This window comes from Pristiophorus japonicus, chromosome 15 (genome assembly GCF_044704955.1).
Source record: "Pristiophorus japonicus isolate sPriJap1 chromosome 15, sPriJap1.hap1, whole genome shotgun sequence".
In the NCBI taxonomy this organism is placed as follows: Eukaryota; Metazoa; Chordata; class Chondrichthyes; family Pristiophoridae; genus Pristiophorus; species Pristiophorus japonicus.
The window spans coordinates 150,762,730-150,786,529 of record NC_091991.1 but is presented as its reverse complement, the minus strand read 5'-3'; the positions used below and the strand labels follow the sequence as shown (position 1 = coordinate 150,786,529).

Here is a 23,800-nt window from a genome sequence, read left to right as displayed (position 1 = left end):
CCTCCAGGAGGAAGAGGAAGACTCCTCAGATCAGCTTCCAGCCTCCAGCCTCCAACCTCTGAGGGTGCAGCATTATCAGACATGAGCGCTTCCAGCACCAGTGCAGATACGCACACCTCGGTGGGTCCCACACAGAGAATACTGTTATTGTCATGTATCCAGACATGTTTACTGCTTGTACTATTACATATGATGTGCCACCAGAGGGCACTACTATGGGAAACATGTACACCAGCTGTATGGTCACTAAGGTATGCCACCAGAGGGCACTGCAGTGGGAGACTTGTAGGTTACCTGTACAGGTGTGCCAGGCTTAGTATAAAAGGCAGGCCACCAGGTATGATCTTCACTCTGGAGTTATATTAAATGGACTAAGGTCACTACAGTTCAAGTGCAATACTTTGCCTCATGGAGTCATTATCAGAGCATCCAAAGACAACAATTGGCGACGATATTACGGACCTTCACGTGAAAATGGCTAACTTTGGAATGTGCAGCAGTTCGCCAATGGGGTGATTGGAACACCTTTGTGGAGAGGCTCGACCATTTCTTCACGGCAAGCAACCTGACAGGTGATGATCCAGCCACGCTTGCTGATAAGCACAGAGCTATCCTGCTAACCAGTTGTGGGCCCACCATCTATAGCCTTGTCAGGGACTTGCTGGCACCAGCGAAGACAGTGACCAAGACGTACGAGGAGCTTGTAACGCTGATTCAAGAACAACTCAAGCCCAAAGAGAGCATCCTCACAGCCAGACACCGGTTTTACACCCACCGACGGCCCGAAGGCCAGGAAATCGTGAAATATGCTGCAGACCTCAGGAGGCTGGCGACACCGTGTGATTTCGGTGACCACCTCACCGAAGCGCTGCGGGATATCTTTGTCATCGGAATCGGCCATGAAGGCCTTCTTCACAGGCTACTATCTGCGGATACCACAGTCACACTGCAGAAGGCCATCACCATGAGCCAGGCATTCATGACCTCGACCTGCAGCTCTAGACGGATGACTCATCCTCAGGACTCAAACACGGCATGTACTGTACACAGAATGGCACCTTTTAGAGGCAGCACTGTAGAATGTGAATCTCCTCAGGGCAGAGAGAACAGGGCCCCCCGAGTCCCTTAACTCTGAGTCCGCCGAGGAGGCTAATCAGTTAGCACCAGGCTGGGGTTGCGGAGGAAATCACAGGGCTCACCAGTGCCAGTTTAAGGACTCTGTGTGCAAAGGGTGCAGCACAAAGGGCCACCTCCAGCGAATGTGTAAAAGAAATAGGACTCACCGTGTTGGTGAAGAGTTTGCAGAGGGCCATGAATCCAGCGCGGATCATGAAGAGGTGGTCAGAGAGGCAGCTCAGCCCCACGATGAGATGAACGGAATGTTTACCTGCACCACAGAATGTTCCCCGTTGAGAACGGAAGTCGAGATAAACGGCGCTCCAGTCTTCATGGAGGTGGACACGGGGGCGAGCTAGTCAGTAATGAATCAAGAAGCCTTTGAGAGGCTCTGGGACAATCAAGCTGAATGACCCAAGTTGGTCCCAGTTCAGGCAAAGCTGCGCATCTACACCAATGAACTTATCCCAGTCGTTGGTAGTCGTTGTAAAGGTACGCCATGATGGCACAGTGCACATGTTGCCTCTGTGGATTGTTGCAGGTGATGGACCAACGCTACTCGGAAGAAGGTGGATGGAGAAGATCCATTGGAGCTGGGAAGATTTTATCCCTCCAGCGATCGACATACCCTGCGCTCAGAGGCAAAGCAAGCCCCTACCTGAGGTTGGATCCGGCACCAGAGAGCAGACCAGCACAGCAGCCAAGGCACAGACCACTCAGCACGACTGCGTGGAGATGATCCAGCTGAGACGACCCGAACGCACCTTCCTGGAGGAAGAAAATCGGATCCAAAGGCGACTTCCCAGCTTCGGTGGCAGAACCCGGGGAGAAGAGGATCACAGCAGTCGACATCGTGGATGGAAGAAAGATGGCACCCAAACCACAAGGTGAAGCGCTGGAGAAAAAGATAGCGGCGGCCAGACCACAAGGTGCAGCGCTGATGAGGCAACATGTGGTACCAAGCAAAGAAGATGGTTGGGGTAAAGATAGCAAGGCTCTCTTAAAGGAGGCTAGCAACCCACCACAATTAAAGGGACAGTTCCACATTCTCAATCAATGTAACAGCAACTGTGAGTTAAATGTAAAGCTTGTAATTGATGATCAAAGTTTTATACATGTATTAAGCAAAGAAAAGTCATGCGATTACGATCGGAGCTACAGTTTATCTACAATGAGTAATGAAACATTATGCAGGATCTCAAGTGTATTCAGATAATGTAGCAGGCAAATACCAGGAGCACACAGGTTCAGCGGGCTACCCAATGCTGTAGCCTGCGTCCCTGGGACCAGAGTGATGCACCACGGAGTGTGGACACAAGCAGCTAAAATAGACAAGCTGCAGGTCAAGCGATCTCAGGAGGGCAACGGCACCGGTATCGATACCCTGCCCCCGATCGGCTCCACCTCTCAGGCACCCGATGGCACCAACCGCCATGAGCCTGAAAAAGCAAACTGCGCTAAGGCCAGACCCTATCACTACCAAGGCTACACCCGAGAACGAAGGGTCACCCGCAATGGTTCTCCCAAACGGGACTGGGACCAGCCAGGATCCCAAACCCAATAATGCCCAGGCAAGTGAGTCAGCAGTTCCTTGCGCACTGCTAGACGACTGCTCCTCAGGGAGCAGCAGTGACCCGGGGCGCAAGGAAAGGACAGGGAGGTCACAGGCATCTGTGAACCTGCCCAACGCTAGGAGCAACGGCAAAGGCCCCAAGAGCAAGCAACTTGAGCCACCCGGGTTCCCACTGCCAGCACTGGGCACCATGCCGCCACCAGACCACCTGGACACCACTCAACAGTTCTGGAACTAGCTTGTCCTCACGCACCATTACTGATTCCAAGGATGTATCAAGAATGTATCTCACTAGTCAAATGTACTTGCCTCACAACTGTAGCACAAATGTAATGATATAATTGCAAACATTTTTGGACTTCAATGTACATGAATGTATTGAGCCACCGGCATAATCTATATGTGGCGGCGGGGGGGGGAGGCGGAAGAGAATGGAGTGGTCATGGACTCACAAACAGAAACCATTAGCACCTCTACTGCCAACAAAACACCACCCACTCACCCAAGATGGAAACGACCCTCCAAGGGTCAACCAGATACAGCTAAGCCCTGAGCACAGTCAATGTATAAAGGCAATTTGCAATAAGGACTTGGGGGGGGGGGGGGGGGGGGGGAAGAGTGGTGTCATGTATCCAGACATGTTTAATGCTTGTACTATTACAGATGATGTGCCACCAGAGGGCACTACTATGGGAAACATGTACACCAGTTGTATGGTCACTAAGGTGTGCCACCAGCGGGCACTGCAGTGGGAGACTTGTACGTTACCTGTACAGGTATGCCAGGCCAACATAAAAGGCAGGGCACCAGGTGTGATCTTCACTCTGGAGTTATATTAAATGGACTAAGGTTACTATTGTGTTCCGAACACAGATGAGATTGCACACAGGGAAGTTAAAGTAACAGTGACCTCAGTCTTTAATAAGACACTCCAGAGTGAGGAACAGGCCTTAGGGACTGGCTTATATACAGTGCTCCCAAGGGATGCTGGGATCCCTTGGGACTTCAGGGGATGAGCTCCCTGGTGGCAGAACATGGGAGTGCATGCCTTACAGATACACAACATCACGCGCCCCCCCCAAAGTCAAAGTGAAAACTGTTTACAAGGTGAGGTGGTCGGGAGCCTTTCTTTCCCTGGTGGACCGCCTCGGTACGAATGTCTGTTCTGGTGTGTTGGCTGTGCCCTCGCTGGGCTGGTGTGTTGTTGGCCAAGCAGGGCTGCGAGGTGAGCCTGGGCTTGCTGGGCTGTTGGGTGTGATGGGTTTGATTTCCTGGTGTGGCGTGGTGTCGTTGATCCTTTGGGTGTGTGTTGTGGGCTCGAAAAAGTTGGTGTCTGCTGTGGGTTGTTCAGGGCACTCTGAATCGCAGCCTCGTTTGGTCCAGGTGCTTTCTGCAAATTTGTCCATTGCCTAGTTTGACTACAAACACCCTGTTCCTTTCTTTAGCTATCACCGTACCCCAGATCCACTTGGGACCATGTCCATAGTTTTGCACATACACAGGGTCATTCAGATCAATTTCCCGTGACACAGTGGCGTGACCATCGTTTACATTTTGTTGCTGTCGCCTGCTCTCTACCTGATCATGCAGGTTGGGGTGAACAAGCGAGAGTCTGGTTTTAAGTGTCCTTTTCATGAGTAACTCAGCCGGGGGCATCCCTGTGAGTCAGTGGGGTCTCGTGCGGTAGCTGAGCAGTACTCGGGACAGGCGGGTTTGGAGTGAGCCTTCTGTGACTTGTTTAAGGCTCTGTTTGATTGTTTGTACTGCCTGCTCTGCCTGCCCATTGGAGGCTTGTTTAAACGGGGCCGAGGTGACATGTTTGTTCCCATTGCGGGTCATGAATTCTTTAAATTCGGCACTGGTGAAACATGGCCCGTTATCACTGACCAGTATGTCAGGCAGGCTGTGGGTGGAAAACATGGCCCTCAGGCTTTCAATGGTGGCGGTGCTTCGCGACATTATTTCACGTTCAATTCATTTTGAAAAAGCATCCACTACCACCAGGAACATTTTACCGAGAAACGGGCCCGCATAGTCGACATGGATCCTTGACCATGGTCTGGAGGGCCAGGACCAGAAACTTAGTGGCGCCTCTCTCGGCGCGTTGCTCAACTGAGCACATACGCTGCATTGCCGTACACAGGACTCTAAGTCAGAGTTGAAACTGGGCCACAACACGTGGGATCTGGCTATCGCTTTCATCATTACTATACCCGGGTGTGTGCTGTGGAGATCCGAGATGAACGTCTCCCTGCCCTTTTTTGGTAGCACTACGCGGTTACCCCACAACAGGCAGTCTGCCTGAATGGACAGCTCGTCCTTTCGCCGCTGGAACGGCTTGATTGGCTCTTGCATTTAAACGGGGATGCTGGCCCAGCTCCCATGCAGTACAGTTTTTTACTAGGGACAGCAGAGGATCTTGGCTGGTCCAAGTCCTAATCTGGCGGGCCATGACAGGTGATTTATCATTTTCAAATGCTTCCATGACCATCAACAAGTCTGCGGGCTGCGCCACCATCAACAAGTTTGCAGGCTGCGCCATTTCCACCCCCGTCATTGGCAATGGTAGCCGACTGAGAGCATCCGTACAGTTCTCGGTGCCTGGCCTGTGGTGGATGGTATAGTTATACGCTGATAACACGAGTGCCCACCTTTGTATGCGGGCTGAGTTATTAATATTTATCCCCTTGTTTTCAGCGAACAGGGATAGAAACATAGAAACATAGAAAATAGGTGCAGGAGTAGGCCATTCGGCCCTTCTAGCCTGCACCGCCATTCAATGAGTTCATGGCTGAACATTCAACTTCAGTACCCCATTCCTGCTTTCTCGCCATACCCCTTGATCCCCCTAGTAGTAAGGATCTCATCTAAATCCTTTTTGAATATATTTAGTGAATTGGCCTCAACAACTTTCTGTGGTAGAGAATTCTACAGGTTCACCACTCTCTGGGTGAAGAAGTTCCTCCGCATCTCGGTCCTAAATGGCTTACCCCTTATCCTTAGACTGTGACCTCTGGTTCTGGACTTCCCCAACATTGGGAACATTCTTCCTGCATCTAACCTGTCTAACCCCGTCAGAATTTTAAATGTTTCTATGAGGTTCCCTCTCATTCTTCTGAACTCCAGTGAATACAAGCCCAGTTGATCCAGTCTTTCTTGATAGGTCAGTCCCGCCATCCCGGGAATCAGTCTGGTGAACCTTCGCTGCACTCCCTCAATAGCAAGAATGTCCTTCCTCAGGTTAGGAGACCAAAACTGTACACAATACTCCAGGTGTGGCCTCACCAATGCCCTGTACAACTGTAGCAACACCTCCCTGCCCCTGTACTCAAATCCCCTTGCTATGAAGGCCAACATGCCATTTGCTTTCTTAACCGCCTGCTGCACCTGCATGCCAACCTTCAATGACTGATGTACCATGACACCCAGGTCTCTTTGCACCTCCCCTTTTCCTAATCTGTCACTGTTCAGATAATAGTCTGTCTCTCTGTTTTTACCACCAAAGTGGATAACCTCACATTTATCTACATTATACTTCATCTGCCATGCATTTGCCCACTCACCTAACCTATCCAAGTCGCTCTGCAGCCTCACAGCATCCTCCTCGCAGCTCAGACTGCCACCCAACTTAGTGTCATCCGCAAATTTGGAGATACTACATTTAATCCCCTCATCTAAATCATTAATGTACAGTGTAAACAGCTGGGGCCCCAGCACAGAACCTTGCGGTACCCCACTAGTCACTGCCTGCCATTCTGAAAAGTACCCATTTACTCCTACTCTTTGCTTCCTGTCTGACAACCAGTTCTCAATCCATGTCAGTACACTACCCCCAATCCCATGTGCTCTAACTTTGCACATCAATCTCTTGTGTGGGACCTTGTCGAACGCCTTCTGAAATTCCAAATATACCACATCAACTGGTTCTCCCTTGTCCACTCTACTGGAAACATCCTCAAAAAATTCCAGAAGATTTGTCAAGCATGATTTCCCTTTCACAAATCCATGCTGACTTGGACCTATCATGTCACCTCTTTCCAAATGCACTGCTATGACATCCTTAATAATTGATTCCATCATTTTACCCACTACCGATGTCAGGCTAACCGGTCTATAATTCCCTGTTTTCTCTCTCCCTCCTTTTTTAAAAAGTGGGGTTACATTGGCTACCCTCCACTCTATAGGAACTGATCCAGAGTCAATGGAATGTTTGAAAATGACTGTCAACGCATCCACTATTTCCAAGGCCACCTCCTTAAGTACTCTGGGATGCAGTCCATCAGGCCCTGGGGATTTATCGGCCTTCAATCCCATCCATTTCCCCAACACAATTTCCCGGCTAATAAGGATTTCCCTCAGTTCCTCCTCCTTACTAGACCCCCCGACCCCTTTTATAACCGGAAGGTTGTTCGTGTCCTCCTTCGTGAATACCGAACCAAAGTACTTGTTCAATTGGTCCGCCATTTCTTTGTTCCCCGTTATGACTTCCCCTGATTCTGACTGCAGGGGACCTACGTTTGTCTTTACTAACCTTTTTCTCTTTACATATCTATAGAAACTTTTGCAATCCGTCTTAATGTTCCCTGCAAGCTTCTTCTCATACTCCATTTTCCCTGCCCTAATCAAACCCTTTGTCCTCCTCTGCTGAGTTCTAAATTTCTCCCAGTCCCCAGGTTCGCTGCTATTTCTGGCCAATTTGTATGCCACTTCCTTGGCTTTAATACTATCCCTGATTTCCCTTGATAGCCACGGTTGAGCCACCTTCCCTTTTTTATTTTTATGCCAGACAGGAATGTACAATTGTTGTAGTTCATCCGTGCGGTTTCTAAATGTCTGCCATTGCCCATCCACAGTCAACCCCTTAAGTATCATTCGCCAATCCATCCCAGCCAATTCACGCCTCATACCTTCAAAGTTAGCCTTCTTGAAGTTCTGGACCATGGTCTCTGAATTAACTGTTTCATTCTCCATCCCAATGCAGAATTCCACCATATTATGGTCACTCTTCCCCAAGGGGCCTCGCACAACGAGATTGCTAATTAATCCTCTCTCATTACATAACACCCAGTCTAAGATGGTCTCCCCCCTAGTTGGTTCCTCGACATATTGGTCTAAAAAACCATCCCTTATGCACTCCAGGAAATCCTCCTCCACCGTATTGCTTCCAGTTTGGTTAGCCCAATCTATGTGCATATTAAAGTCACCCATTATAACTGCTGCACCTTTATTGCACGCACCCCTAATTTCATGTTTGATGCCCTCCCCAACATCACTACTACTGTTTGGAGGTCTGTACACAACTCCCACTAACGTTTTTTGCCCTTTGGTGTTCTGCAGCTCTACCCATATAGATTCCACGTCATCCAAGCTAATGTCCTTCCTAACTATTGCCTTAATCTCCTCCTTAACCAGCAATGCTACCCCACCTCCTTTTCCTTTTATTCTATCCTTCCTGAATGTTGAATACCCCTGGATGTTGAGTTCCCAGCCCTGATCATCCTGGAGCCACGTCTCCGTAATCCCAATCACATCATATTTGTTAACATCTATTTGCACAGTTAATTCATCCACCTTATTGCGGATACTCCTTGCATTAAGACACAAAGCCTTCAGGCTTGTTTTTTTAACACCCTCTGTCCTTTTAGAATTTTGCTGTACAATGGCCCTTTTTGTTCTTTGCCTTGGGTTTCTCTGCCCTCCACTTTTCTCTAGGGATGTGAGGGGCTTGTGATCAGTTTCCAGCTCAAATTTGAGGCCAAACAGGTACTGATGCATTTTCTTTACCCCAAACACACACGCTAATGCCTCTTTCTCAATCATGCTGTAGGCCCTCTCGGCCTTGGACAAGCTCCTGGAAGCATTGGCAACAGGTTGCAACTTCCCCGCAACGTTAGCTTGTTGTAATACACACCCGACTCCGTACGACAACGCGTCACATGCTAGCACAAGTCTTTTACATGGGTTATACAATACAAGTAGCTTGTTGGAGCATAAAATGTTTCTGGCTTTCTCAAAAGCAATTACTTGGTTTTTTTCCCCATACCCAGTTCTTACCTTTGCGCAATAACACATGTAGGGGCTCTAAAAGGGTGCTTAACCCCGGAAGGAAGTTGAGGAGTCCCAGGAACGACCGCAGCTCCATGACGTTCTGTGGCTTGGGCGCGTTCCTGATAGCCACTGTCTTGGTGTCGGTGGGTCGAATGCCGTCCGCCGCGATCTTTCTCCCCAAAAACTCCACTTCTGTTGCCATGAACACGCATTTCGACCTCTTCAGCTGCAGCCCTACGCGATTCAGTCGCTGGAGGACCTCCTCCAGGTTTTGTAGGTGCTCGGCGGTGCCCCGACCCGTGACCAATATGCCGTCCTGAAAGACCACCGTGTGGTACCGACTTGAGTAGGCTCTCCATGTTTCTCTGGAAGATCGCTGCAGCCGACCGATTTCCAAATGGGCATCTGTTGTAGATGAACAGTCCCTTGTGCGTGTTGATGCAGGTGAGGCCCTTCGAAGACTCCTCCAGCTCCTGCGTCATGAGGCCGAAGTCAGGTCGCAAATAGGTCGTCTGCCTATTGGTCCTGTAGCGAGAAACGATTAATAGTTACTTTATAATCGGCACAAATCCTGACCGTGCCATCACTTTTGAGTACTGGAACAATCGGGCTGGCCCACTCACTGAATTCCACTGGGGAGATGATGCCCTCGCATTGCAGCTTGTCCAGCTCGATTTCCACTCTCTCCCTCATCATGTGAGGTACCGCTCGTGCCTTGTGGTGAATGGGTCGTGCCTCTGGGACCAAGTGGATCCGCACCATCGCCCCGGAAAAGTTTCCAATGCCTGGCTCAAAAAGGGAAGGAAATTTGGTAAGAACCTGGGTACCTGAGGCCTCATCGACATGTGATAGCGCTCGGATGTCATTCCAATTCCAGCGGATTTTGCCCAGCCAGCTCCTTCCAAGCAGTGTGGGACCAACGCCCGGGACAATCCAGAGTGGCAGTTCATGCACCGTGCCCTCGTAGGTGACCTTGACCATGGCGCTGTTCAGGACAGTGATAAGCTCTTTGGTGTACATTCTCAGTTTCATGTGGATGGGGCTCAGGGCTGGTCTAAATGCCTTGTTGCACCACAGTCTCTCAAACATCTTTTTACTCTTGATGAATTGGCTAGCGCTAGTGTCCAGTTCCATGGCTACGGGTAAGCCATTCAATTTTACGTTTAGCATTATAGGTGGACATTTTCGTCGAAAATGTGTGCACTCCGCGTACTTCAGCATCTGCCTCCTCTCTCTCAGGCTCAAAATTGCTTTGATCCATCATGGACCGATCTTCCTTTCCATGTGGTGGTTAGCAGGTTTTGCAGAGCTTGCAGCTCATTGGAAGTGCCCCATTGTTCCACAGCTCTTGCAAACATACCCTTTGAAGCGGCATGAATCGGCTGAATGGAAGCCTCCACAATGCCAACAAGGTGTGAATTGCCTTGCATTCATCCTTTGTTGGGGACTCAGTCATCTGGGTCACCTGAGGCGTGCTGGCAGTTGCAGACTCGTGGGTTCTGCCCTGTACAATTCTGCTCGCAAACACAGTTCCAGTTAATTTATGAACATTGTTAGCACTTGTGTGCTGAGAGATTTGTTTGGTATTATCACTGGTGGACATAACCGCCTGTGCTATTGCAATGGCCCTACTGAGGGTCGGTGTCTCTACAGTCAAAAGTTTTCATAGGATGGTCTCGTGGCCAATGCCCAGTACAAAAAAGTCTCTGAGCATTTGCTCCAGGTAGCCATCAAACTCACATTGTCCTGCAAGTCGCCTTAGCTTGGCGACATAGCTCGCCACTTCTTGACCTTCAGATCGCTGGCACGTGTAGAACCGATACCTCACCATCAGCACGCACTCCCTTAGGTTAAGATGCTCCCGAATCAGTATACACAGCTCCTCATACGACTTATCTGTGGGTTTCACCGGAGCCAGAAGATTCTTCATGAGGCTGTAGGTCGGTGCCCTGCAGACTGTGAGGAGGACCGCTCTCCTTTTTGCAGCGCTTCATTCTCATTCCAGCTCGTTGGCAACAAAGTACTGGTCTAACCGTTCGACATAGGCTTCCCAGTCCTCACCCTCCAAGAACTTCTCCAGGATGCCCACAGTTTGCTGCATCTTTGCGTTGCATTCATATTCTCGTCGCCAGTTATTGTGTTCCTAACACAGATGAGGCTGCACACAGGGAGGTTAAAGTAACAGTGACCTCAGTCTTTAATAAGACTCCAGAGTGAGGAACAGGCCTTAGCGGCCGGCTTATATACAGTGCTCCCAAGGGATGCTGAGATCCCTTGGAACTTCAGGGTATGAGTTCTCTGGTGGCGGAACATGGGAGTGCATGCTTTACAGATACACAACAGTTACTACAGTTCAAGTGCAATACTTTTCCTCGTGGAGTCATTATCAGAGCATCCAAAGACATAACAGTTCTCACCAGGTGTCTCACAAATCACAAGTAAGCAAGAGCAGATGGTGGAGACAGGAACAGCAGTGTTGACTCCTCGCCGAAGGGCGCAGGATGCTCCCAGCTCTGCCTAGCTGGATGCAGACGCTGAGCCTCGGGGACCATTCAGGAAGAAGGTAATCCTGGAGATGCAGCAAGAAGTGCAGGAGGCTTATACAGGTTTTGCGACCGTGATGTCTACAACTGTCCAGAGCATGAAGGAGCCCATCTCCAACATGAGAACTGCTGTGTAACAGGCGATGGCGACTGTAGGCTCTTCCATGGATAGGATGGCCACCTGCATGGAGCAGCGAAAGTGCCACTCACAGGAGCACATGGTCTTTATGGAGAATAGATGGTTATCTATGGAGAATAGATGGCAGACGAATGTAGACGTCTCTAGGAGGGAAGTGGGTGTAGACATGGGTCCTCATGGCCCTACTGATGTGCAGAAAGGTGCTCGCCAGCTACTTGCTAGCAGGAAAATGCGGGTGGCTCATGAGAGGGATGATGGTGGGAGGGGACGTGTCAGTGGGGGCTCCTCTCAAAGCACCCCACTTCTTCCCCATTGTCCACCGCCCCCCATCAGTCAGAGGCCCAGATACCTTCTCGGATCGCGATGGCTAAGCCTACCCCTCGCAGGAGGAGCAGACTTTGGCAGGGCCATCACAGGCTCCAAAATCCAGAGGATGTCCGCCAAAAGTGCTTATGCAGTTGCCGCAGGGAAATGAGCAGGCTGCCTCTACCTCTGCTGAAGCCACAGGGGTAGCACTTCGTAGAAGCATGCTTAAGAGAAAGATGAAACACAAATAGATACACAAGGGTAGGCACATGGGTGTTTTAATGTCAAATTTCCAATACTGTGATGTCACAGATAAAAGCATTTATTTTCACCACGTTCTGGTCTTAGACAAATTTGTGTGCACCTTTGAAAGTGACTGAGTGAGTTGGGTGCAGCAGACCACGACGATTCTGGAGACCCTGTCTGGTGTGTACTGAAAGGCTCCTCCAGATCTGTCAAGGCTTCTGAAGCGCATTTTGAGCATGCCTATTGTCTGCTCTATGACACATGTGGTGGACATGTGGCTTTGATTATATCTCTCCTTGGCCTCAGTACTTGGCCTCCTCAAGGCTGTCATGAGCCACGTCTTCCGTGGATAGCCTTTGTCACCAAGCAGCCAGCCGGGAAGTCTGCTTGGAGGAGCAAAGAGCTGAGGGATGATGGACTGGCACAGGACGAAACAGTTGGCAGGGAAACTGATGCACACATTATGATCTTTTTATAGTTGCAGATGAGCTGCACATTGAGGGAGCCCTTGCAGTTGACAAAGACTCCTGGGTGATGATGAGGTACCCTGATAGCCACATGTGTGCAGTCAGTGACGCCCTGCACCCGGGGGAAGCCAGCCAGAGTAGCAACGCCAAGCGCCCGCTCAGTAACACTGGCTTCACCAGTGGCAAAGTTGATATAACTGACTGACTTGTCAAACATGGCATCGGTGACCTGTGTGATGCATCTCTGGGCAGCCGACTGCAAGATGCCACAAATGTCTGCTGCAGATCCCTGGAAGGAGCCTGAGGCAAAGAGGTTGAGGGTGATTTTGACAGCCACTGGTAAGGCGTGTCCACCAGGTCATCTTTGCTGCAGGTCTTGCTCCAGCAATGTGCAAATGTCTGCGATGACCTGGCGTGAAAGCCTGAGCATGCTTTAGAACTGCTGCTCAGTCATGTTGAGGAAGCTCATCCTCTGCCTGTATGCCCTGTGTTGGGGTATTGCCTCCAGCGCGGTGCACTGATGCTCTCTGTCCTGTAGGGCATCAGGTGATTGAAGAGAAGGTTGGTGGTGTTGTTGTTGGTGCTGCTGGTGATCCAATTCCGAGGACCAAGGTGAGACAGTATAAATGGCATCCATGCTTATGTCATAGAAGGCAGGTCAATTATAGATGACAGAAACAATCTGTCCATGGTGAGATGGGTTGTATCAATGAGGTGCTGGTGGATCCCGACTTTGCTGGAAACACTTGTAATCTCTAGAAAGCTAATTCTGTGCTGAAAATGCAGTCAGCAACACCACCTGTCTGAGGAAAGTGTTCAGCTGTCAGATGGGAGTTTTTATTGTACTTTTCAGGCTGTGCACTAATAAGCTGGATCAATGGCCACTCAACTTCCGCCTCAGGTTCACAGACATGATTCTTGAGCTGCGTAAGGGTCTAATAAGTACCTCAATGATCTGAATTAGCTTGCCCGCCTCTGTCATTCGGGTTGCTGCCATGCCGGAAAATGCACCTGAGGGAAACGCATGTGGGGCGGGATGACAGCACGTTCCCGTCCCGCTCCAAGATATTTTAAATTTCCCACCCGTCCCGCATCCAGTCGTGCCCACATGGACCCCAGAAAATTCCGGCCAATGTATCTAAAACAATCGGAATATATGTCCTACCACATATAAATGGGACTGTTAGTGGCATAACGGCCCTGAAATCCAAGTCTATCTTGGCAGATGGCAGCATGTGGGGGTAGAAATAGGGACGGACCAAGCCAGCCGGGGTTTCTATCTCATTTGGTGTCTGCCAGGAATGGGGATGGGCACCTCTTATACCCTGGTTCCTTTCCACGTGGGCATCACAAAGTACAAGTGTGCCCACCTACACCATATCCTGGGGGAAGTGAGGTCTACTAGGTTTTGAAAAAGGGTTGCCAACTCTAGTTGGACGTATTCCTAGAGGTTCATCACATGACCTCTGGCCTCCAGCTGATCCAGGCCGGTGAAACAACCTTTTTTCCACATCTCCGATAGTTAATTAACTAATAAACACAGGTGTTCAAACGCCCCTATGATTTTTTTACCCACAGTTGCTCGCTGCAATGTCCAGGAGATTAATCGTTAATTCCTGGAGACTTCAGGGCAATCCTGGAGGGTTGGTAACAGTATTTTGAAATGTCAGCAACCAATTATGGAGTGCAAGGTTTCTCTCCCTCCCCCCATTGCCACCACTAAGTGGGTACTTAGTACTTATGCAAATGAATGAGTTTAGAAAGAGTCAAGGGTGCAACTTGTCAGCAGGCACCATTGTTACAGCCATGGAATGGGAGTCGAGGATTTTTGGAGTCAGTGTAAGAAAAGGATTAAATCCACATGAAAGAAAGCTAGAACTTGCATTTCTATAGCGCCTTTCATGACCTCAGGATGTCTCAAAATGCTTTACTGCCAACGAAGTACTTTTGAGGTGTAGTCACTGTCGTCAGGAAACGTAACAGCCAAGTTGCGCACGGCAAGGATGGACAAATAGCAATGAGATACATGGCCAGGTAATCTGTTTTTTAAGTGATGTTGGTTGAGCCATAAATGTTGACCAGCACAATGGGAAGACCTCAACAGCCAATTTGCGCACAGCAAGATAAAATAGGACCTCCTCCCCACGAGTACAGTGGAAACTGTCATGTATTCAACTGTCATTGTAACCCATGTATAAGCTGACCTAAGTTGTACGCCTTGAGAATACTGACCACAGGGGGCGAACTTGTGGGAGACACTCCTAACCTGGACTTTCCAGTATAAAAGGGGAAGCTCCACCCACCGTCTGCCTCTTGAGGTCTTGGTAATAAAGGTAACTGGTCACAGAGTGATCTTTTCTCACGTATGGGCCTCGTGTGCATTTATTGTGTCAAGTAAAGACATATTAGAAACATAAAACTGTGAAATAAGAGCAAAAGAAAAAGAAATGAACAGTTTGCAGGTTCCGGTAAGGCTCCAAGTTTTACCCCCAACTTTTATTTTTACACATGCAAGTAGCCACCAGCCACAATGGGATGGCGCTAATGAATAAATTATTTTTGGGGAGTGTGAAAAAAACAAAAATGCCCAAGTACATTTAATGCAGTAAAATGTAAAATCTGAACAAAAGAAAAGGGATTAGATGGTTCCTGTAGGGCTTGAAGTGCTTTCTGGTCATTTTTTAAAGAGGCTGCAAGAAGCATGCAGTCTGAATAGCATTGTGCTAATTAATTATTTATCAGCAGCATGGAATAAAACACAGGAAACCCTGAGCACATTTCAGGCACCAAACTTGAAAACCTGAGCAGAGGAAACATGATTAGAAGGATTAAAAATCTCCTGTCAGGCCTTAAGTGGTTTCCTTACAGTTGCTACATACTTCAAGCAGCCAGAAGGCAGAATGACATTGCGCTGGTTGGTTATTGGGAATGCAAAAATAAGCAGGGACACACTGAGCATATTTAAGGCACCAAACTCTAAAATCTCAGCAGAAGAAAATGCTAAACAAAAAAGGATTTAAATGCTCCACATGCTTTCCTTGATTTTGTTATGCATTAAAAGAAGCCAGCAGGCAAGATGGCATTTGGCTAACATCAAAGGCAATGAAAGAAACATACCTAGGGTAGGAGGACTGAGCGGTATGTATAATAGAGAAGATGTGACAGTGTGGCCCACTAGAAGTAGGGTGAATAGATATAACCTTTAGGCATGACGTCAGGCATTTCCAAATGTTCACAATGTGTAACAAATATCTTGAGACAGGAAATAAGAAAGTGTTACACAGGAAGTGCGTGCAGGCCAAAGAAATACAATATATAAGTAGTCCATACTTTGAGTTGGAGAAGTCTTTCTAATCTTGTGTTATGCAGTTTGATAATATACTGTAGAGCTTGTTTTAGTTTGTTCATAATCTGTTTTATGATGAAGAGTCATAAAATCTTGCAGCACAGAAGAGGACCATTCAGCCCATCGTGCCTGTGTCGCCTTTGAAAGATCTACCCATTAGTCCCATTCACTTTCCACATCATCCTGTAATGTTCTCCCTTTCAAGTATTTATCCTTTTGAAAATTACTATTGAATTTGCTTCCACCACCCTTTCAGACAGTGTTTTCCAGATCATAATAACTCGCTGTGTAAAAAAAAATTATCCTCATCTCACCTCTGGCTCTTTTGCCAATTACTTTAAGTCTCTACTAGACAGTGATTTTTTTTCTGCAACCTACTTATGGAATGAAAAACTATGAATGCTCCAAGCTGTACCGCATGGTCTAATATTCCTTCAGGTCTTACTCAATAAGAAGGATTACAAGGGTTATAAAACCCTTTGGGCCCAAACTTAGTAAAGCTAAGTTCCATCCAAGTGCTGCCCAAAGGACTGGCGAGATACCCGACAGTACTTTGGGCGGGAGTTTTGTAAAAAAGTCCTTAAAAGACCACTCGGCGGCAAAAAAGGGACTTACGCCGTGAATTTGAGCGGCAGCGGGCGGGAGCTCCCAATCTCAGTGGCAAATGCAATTCTCGCCAAAGTGCCGCCGAGGATTGAGTCGAGCCCAGGGAGGAGGGAGCACATAAAAATAAAAATATACGCAAAAAAAAACCCACTGGAAGACCTTCGGAGACCCGATCCACATAAATCGCTGAAAAAATAAAATAATTCACAAACTTTTTTTTGCAGGTCTTCATACTTACCATCGGGGTTAGATCTGCCTCCACGCAGTGGTCCTTCCCCCTGCTGCTGCCAACTCTCGTCCGGAGGAATCTTCCAGCCCGGTAGGCGGGAAGTCACTTTCGTGCCTTGTGCGCTAGCGGCCGTCAGCGAGCGGTTCCCAGCGGTCCTCCCCTCTCGCTGGCGAGAGGCCCATGGAAACTTAGATTGAAGTCTTCTAAAGATATTTATGACCTACGGGTCATTAACTATACTCTTCTAGAATGTTTTTTTTTAAATGGCATTTCTAGACTCTGACCCCAAATAGATGTACAATACTGATTAAAACCATATGTTTTAGTCCTGTTCCTTCAACCTCTGTACATCAATATATAGACTTTGGGGAACTGGCCAAGCTGGTATCCTGTGAAACATTAACTTCAACCCCAATGGGATTTACATACTGAGCAAAGTGTTAAACGCAAATCTCGAATAGGTTCTCAGGAAATGGTTTTAGGGTCGATTTTCATTGTCTTTGCCTGGCATTAATGGGGCAGTTACAACCTCAAAATGTATTCCTGTGTACCTTCCATGTGTATATAGCCTTCTATTTTCCTACATTAAAATCTATTCATCATTACTTAACACATCCGCTTAATCGATTCAAATCCCTTCATACGTCTTCAATTTATTTATAAAACACAACACAGATTTTTTCATAACATTGTAATAATGCACAAGAAGTATTCTCTTTTATATATTATTTACAAATATTTTGACCAATAGGAGACTTAAAACCAATCCTTGCTTCTGCATCCTCAATGGCTTTTTTTTTGTTTATTGCCTTCTGCTCTACATCGTCAGTTTCCACATGTACGCTGATGACACCCAGCCCTACCTTACCACCCCTTACCTCGATGCCTTCAACTGTCCTCTAAATTTTCAGAATGCTTGTCCGACATCCAGCACTGGATGAGCAGATATTTCCTCCAACTAAACATTGGGAAGACCGAAGCCATTGTCTTCGGTCCCTAACCACCGACTCCATCCCTCTCCTAGCAACTGTCTGAGGTTGAACCAAACCGTTTGCAATCTTGGTGTCCTATTTGACCACGAGATAAGCTTCCAACCACATATCCGCTCTATCACCAAACCGACTACTTCAACCTCTGTAACACCGCCCATGCCTCAGCTCATCTGCTGCTGAAACCATCATCCATGCCATTGTTGCCTCTAGAATTGACTATTCCAACACATACCTGGCCGGCCTCCCATCTTCCACTCTACATAAAATTAAGCTCATCCAAAACTCTGCTGCTGTATCTTAACTCGCACCAAGTCCCGTTCACCCATCACTCCTGTACTCACTAACTTACATTGGCTCCCAGATCAGCAACACCTCGCTTTTGAAATTCTCATTCTTGTTTTCAAATCCCTCCATGGCCTCACCCCTCCCCATCTCTGTACTCTCCTCCAGTCCTACAACCCTCAGAGATCTCTGGCCTCCAATTCTGGCCTCTCATGCATCCCTGATTTTGATCACTTCACCACTGGTGGCCATGCCTTCAGCTGCCTTGGCCCTAAGCTCTGGAATTATTTCCGTAAACTTCTCTGCCTCTCTCTCCTCCTTTAAGACACTCCTTAAAACCTACCTCTTTGATCAAGCATTTGGTCATCTGTCTTAACATCTGCTTATGTGGCTCATTGTCAAATTTTGTTCGATAACACTCCTGGGAAGCACTGAGGGACTGCATTAAAGGTACTATATAAATGCAAGTTATTGTTCTCTTCTCTTAGGCAGTCCCCCGGAGTCCAGGATGACTTGCTTCCACACTAATATGAGTTGTAAAGTAACTGATGAGACCAATGCGGGGTCTACAGTCTCTGTCGCAGGTGGGGCAGGTGGTGGTTGAATGGACGGGTGGGTGGGGTGCTTGGTTTGTCATACGATCCTTCCGCTGTTTGTACTTGGCTTCCGTGTGCTCACGACAAAGAAACTCGAAGTCTTCGCCGCCTTCTCGGATGTTTCTCCTCCACTTTAAGCGGTCTTGGGCCAGGGATTCCCAAGAGGCAGTGGGAATGTTACATTTTTTCAAGGAGATTTTGAGGGTGTCATTGAAGCATTTTCTCTGCCCTCCTGGGACTCGCTTGCCGTGACAGAGCTTGGAGTAGATTACTTGTTTCGGGAGTCTAGTATCGGGCATGTGGACAATGTGGCCCGTCCATTGGAGCTGATTGAGCATGGACAATGCTTCGATGCTGCGGATGTTGGCCTGAGAGAGAACGCTGACGTTGGTGCGCCTATCCTGCCAATGGATTTGCAGGATTTTGTGGAGGCAGCGTTGGTGGTACTTCTCCAGTGCTTGGAGGTGCCTGCTGTACATAGTCCATGTCTCTGAAGCATATAGGAGGGCAGGTATCACTACTGCTCTGTAGACCATGAGCTTGGTGCCGGGTTTGAGATCCTGGTCTTCGAGCACTCTTTTCCTCAGGCGACCGAAGGCTGCACTCGCACACTGAAGTCGATGTTGGACTTAGTCATCGATGTTTGTCCTTGCTGATAGTAGGCTCCTGAGGTATGGAAAGTGGGCCACATCGTCCAAAGTCTCGTCATGGATCTTGATAATCGGGGAGCAGCACTGTGTGACGGGGGCAGGTTGGTAGCGAACCTTTGATTAATGGATGTTTAATGTAAGGCCCAGACTCTCGTATGCTTCGGTGAAGATATCAACGATGGTTTGGAGTTCCGCCTCCGAGTGTGCACAAATGCAAGCATGTCTGCTACTGTAATTCAATGACAGAGATTGGATCAACCTTAAATCTGGACTGGAGGCGACGGAGGTTGAACAATTTCCCGTTTGTCCTGTAGATTAGCTCCACTCCAGCTTGTTAAAGGTGAGGTGAAGCATTGCAGCGAGGAAGATTGAGAAGAGCGTGGTGCAAGGACACAGCCTTGCTTGACCCCGGTCTGCGCTTGTATTGGGTCTGTGATGGATCCATTGGTCAGGATCACGGTTTGCATGTCATCGTGAAGCAGGCGGAGGAGGATGGTAACAACTTTTTGAGGACAGCCGAATTTGAGAAGGACACTCCATAATCCCTCATGGTTGACAGTCGAAGGCTTTTGTGAGGTCAAAGAAGGCTATGTACAGAGGCTGCTCCCTACATTTATCTTGAATTTGTCGCGCGGTGAAGATCATGTCCGTTGTGCCACTTGGTGGGCAGAATCTGCATTGCGACTCTGGGAGGAGCCCTTCAGCCACTGGGAGGAGACGATTGAGGAGGATTCTTGTGATAATTTTCCATGTGGCAGACAGCAGGGAAACTCATCTGTAATTACCGCAATCGGACTTGTCACCTTTCATGAGGATGGTCACAATTACGGCGTCTCTGCGATCCCCTGGCATGCTCTCCTCTTTCCAGATAAGAGAGATGATGAGGTCATGGATTCGCGCCAAGAGTACTTCTCTTCCATGCTTCAGTACTTCAGCGGGGATTCCATCTGCTCCTGATGCTTTGTTGTTTTTCAGTTGTCGAATGGCCTTTTCAACCTCATGCCGGGCTGGATTGTGCCAAGGTGGTGGCGGGTGGCATGCTGTGAGATGGAATCAAGGACACTCACGTCAAAGGTTAAGGAGATCTTTGAAGTGCTCCTTCCAGCGGGCACTGACTGCCTCTCTGTCCTTGATGAGCACCTCTGCTCAGTGGGGTAGGACCTTGAGTGCTTGGGGCATAGATGGTTTTGACTGCGCTAAAAATCCACGCACGTCGTGATTGTTGGCTGGTTGATCTCCTGCGCTTTTTCCACCCACCACCTGTTCTTTAGGTTGCGAGTTTTTTTTGGATCTCGGCCTCCAGTTGTCTGTAGATCTGCTTTCTTTCTCTCGAGTTACGATGTTGTTTCCAGTTCAAGAATGCCTTGCGCTTGCGGTTTGTTAGTTCCTGGGTCTCCTGGTCATTCTCATCGAACCAGTCTTGATGTTTTCTGGTGGAGTAACCAAGAGTCTCTTCACAGATGCTAATTATGATGGACTTGAGGGCAGACCAGGCACTATGGACACTCTGTGGCTCCGGTTCATTGGAGGTTGTCAGGTTGGCTGTGAGGCATTGACTGAATAGGGCTTCCTTTGCAGGGTCTTTGAGTGATTCAGCGTTGATTTTTCTGCGGCAGCGTTTCTGTTGCTGCTGCTGTTTTGAGGCTACGTTGATGGAGATAACAGAATGGATTAGGCGGTGGTCAGTCCAGCAGTCGTCAGCTCCTGTCATGGTGCGGGTGATGCGGACGTCCTTGCGGTCCCTCGCTCAGGTGATGATGTAATCTAAGATGTCAATGCCTGGAATGAGGGTTTTGCCAGGAGTCTCTTTCACGAAACAAGTTGTTGTTCTAATTTTCCATTCATTTCCTGAGTCTCAAGCTTCTTCCTAAACCTCATATTTAGAATTTTATGGAATGGCTTCTGAAAATCCAAGCAGATTATACACATTGTTTGCTGACAATTAATATAGATAGTTACCTCCTCAAATGCTGCAAGTGCATACTATGCTGTGGATAGACCTGATTTAAGCTGTAGGCTTGATATGTTCAACAGAATCCAGTAAGAAACAAAAAATATCCAAATATAGGGCCCAAGTTTCCACATGATTCGCGCCTGATTTTTAGGAGCAACTGGTGGAGAACGGACTATTTTAGAAATCGCAATTCTCCACATTTTTTTTTTCTGCAGTTCTAGTCAGGTAGAACAGTTCTAGTTTAGAACAGAATTTTTTCTTCAAAAGGGGGCGTGTCCGGCCACTGACGCCTGATTTGAAAGTTTCCACAGTGAAAATGTACTCCAAACTAAAGTAGAATGGAGCCAGTGAAGATTTTTGTAGAACTGAAAAAACCTGTTCTACACATTAAAAAATCAGGCGCAGGTTACAAATTAGGCGTCCAGAACGAGGTGGGGGGGGAGGGGGAAGGGAACTCATTAAATTCTACAATAAATCCTTATTTATACTTCTACAAATATTATACAAATAAATCCAACCTGAATAAACATTTATAAGCCAAGAAAAGATTAAATAAACCATCTTCCTACCTGTGTGAAAGTGCTTCAGCCAGGGAGAATTCTGCAGCCGTTCGTGCCGCTGAGCGGGAGGGGGAGAGAGAGAGAGAGAGAGGGGAGGGAGGGGGAGGGAGAGAGAGATGGGAGGGAGGGGGAGGGAGAGAGAGGGGAGGGAGGGGGAGGGAGAGAGAGAGGGGAGGGAGGGGGAGAGAGGGGGAAGGGAGGGAGGGGGAGAGAGAGAGGGGAGGGAGGGGGAGGGAGAGAGAGGGGAGGGAGGGGGAGGGAGAGAGAGGGGAGGGAGAGAGAGGAGGAGGGAGGGAGAGGGAGAGAGAGAGGAGGGAGGGGGAGGGAGAGAGAGAGGGGAGGGGGAGGAGGGGAGGGAGGGGGAGGAGGGGAGGGAGGGGGAGGGAGAGAGAGGGGAGGGAGGGAGAGAGAGGGGAGGGAGGGAGAGAGAGGGGAGGGAGAGAGAGAGGGGGAGGGAGGGGAGGGGAGGGGGAGGGAGGGAGAGGGAGGGGAGAGAGGGAGAGGGAGAGGGAGGGAGAGGGGAGGGAGGTGGACGGGGGAGAGAGGGAGGGAGGGATGTCGGGTCGGGGAACAGGAGCGCGGGTCGGGTCGGGTCGGGGGGGGGGCGCGGGTGTCGGGTCGGGTCGGCTGGCGGGGGGGGGGGGGGAGCGGGTGTCGGGTCGGGTCTGGTCGGCGGGGGGGGGGGAGCGGGTGTCAGGTCGGGTCGGCTGGCGGGGGGGGGGGGAGCGGGTGTCGGGTCGGGTCGGGGGGGGGCGCGGGTGTCGGGTCGGGGGGGGGAGCAGGTGTCGGGTCGGGTCTGATCGGCGGGGGGGGGGGGGGAGCGGGTGTCAGGTCGGGTCGGCTGGCGGGGGGGGGAGCGGGTGTCGGGTCGGGTCTGGTCGGCGGGGGGGGGGAGCGGGTGTCGGGTCGGGTCTGGTCGGCGGGGGGAGGAGAGCGAGTGTCGGGTCTTGTCGGCGGGGAGTAGGAGCTGGCCGTGGGAGGAGCCTTATTCACGCAGCCCCAGTGAGGCCATTGAGCCAGGGCTAGGGGCTGCGTGCTTCGGGCCCCTCCCACACAGTTCGGCGCCTGGAGCTACTGCACTTGCGTGCCGACTGTAGCGCGCATGTGCAGAGGTCCCGGCACTGTTTTCAGCGCCGGGACCTGGCTCCGCCCCCCCCACAGCTCGTGCTGGCTGCGCCGAGGGCCAGAGGACCTGTAAGTAGGTGGAGAATACCGAGGATTTTTTTAGGCGCCGTTTTAGGCGCCGTTTTAGGCGCGAAAAACGGGCGCCCAGCTCGGAGGGGCGTCCAGCTCGGAGGGGCGCCCGTTTTTTTTCTTGTGGAAACTTGGGCCCATAGTCTGGTCAATACATAAACACAACATGTTGAAAGAACGGGACATCTCTTCAGAAATTATTCCAGCTTCTTGCCAAATCTGAGCCAAGCTTCAAGCTAACTTGCAGCCAAATTCAAATTGTTAAAGAGTCCTATTTGCATTTCCTGCTTGATGGCAAATACCAATATTTGGAGATGCAAGCTTCAATTCAGCAAAACCCTTCCTGGCTCTGTTTTCCAGAAGAAATCTGCAGGGCAGACCTGGCCTAATATTTGTATTCCCTCAATTGTTTAAACAATTTATTCTAAAGGATGGTCTGTATTATTTATGATTCTCTTTCTTTACTGGAGGTTTTGCTGAAATGTTACATTTTAAAGTGGCAGAAAGAAGAGCAGAAGACATGAAAATTGCAAAAAAGATAATATGGTTAATCATCACCTTCCAGCTGAAGCTTATTGAACTTCTATTGGGAAATCTGGTAGTGTGTTTTTTTTTCAAATCACTTCGTAGTCTGGTAAATACGATTGTTACATGTGCTAACATACAGCAATAGTAATTTACAGTATTTATGTTTATAATTTTTTTTCTGGGTCACTGACTAGTACGAACACTTGAAAGTAATCACAAACCAATTACTCAGATACAATGTACTGAAGACCACAATCTGCTCAACACAGATATGTAATCTTGGCAAAAAGAATGTTGTGACTTTGATAGTGACTTGTTATTTTCAGAATTGTTAATTTAAAATATATATCAATGGCTTGCAATGAAGTGAGCATGTATGCTGACACTGAAAAATGAAATACATATCCAATTATTAGTTTTGCTTC

The 23,800-nt window shown here is 48.8% G+C and overlaps 1 long non-coding RNA gene across 1 annotated transcript; it reads left to right on the top strand.

Moving 5' to 3' along the window:
• The first annotated feature begins 2 nt into the window (after positions 1 to 2).
• Positions 3 to 23,368, top strand: LOC139225910 (uncharacterized). Its single transcript, XR_011587176.1, has 3 exons — positions 3 to 120; positions 16,615 to 16,709; positions 23,318 to 23,368. It is a non-coding gene; the product is annotated as an uncharacterized lncRNA (long non-coding RNA).
• The last annotated feature ends 432 nt before the right edge of the window (positions 23,369 to 23,800 follow it).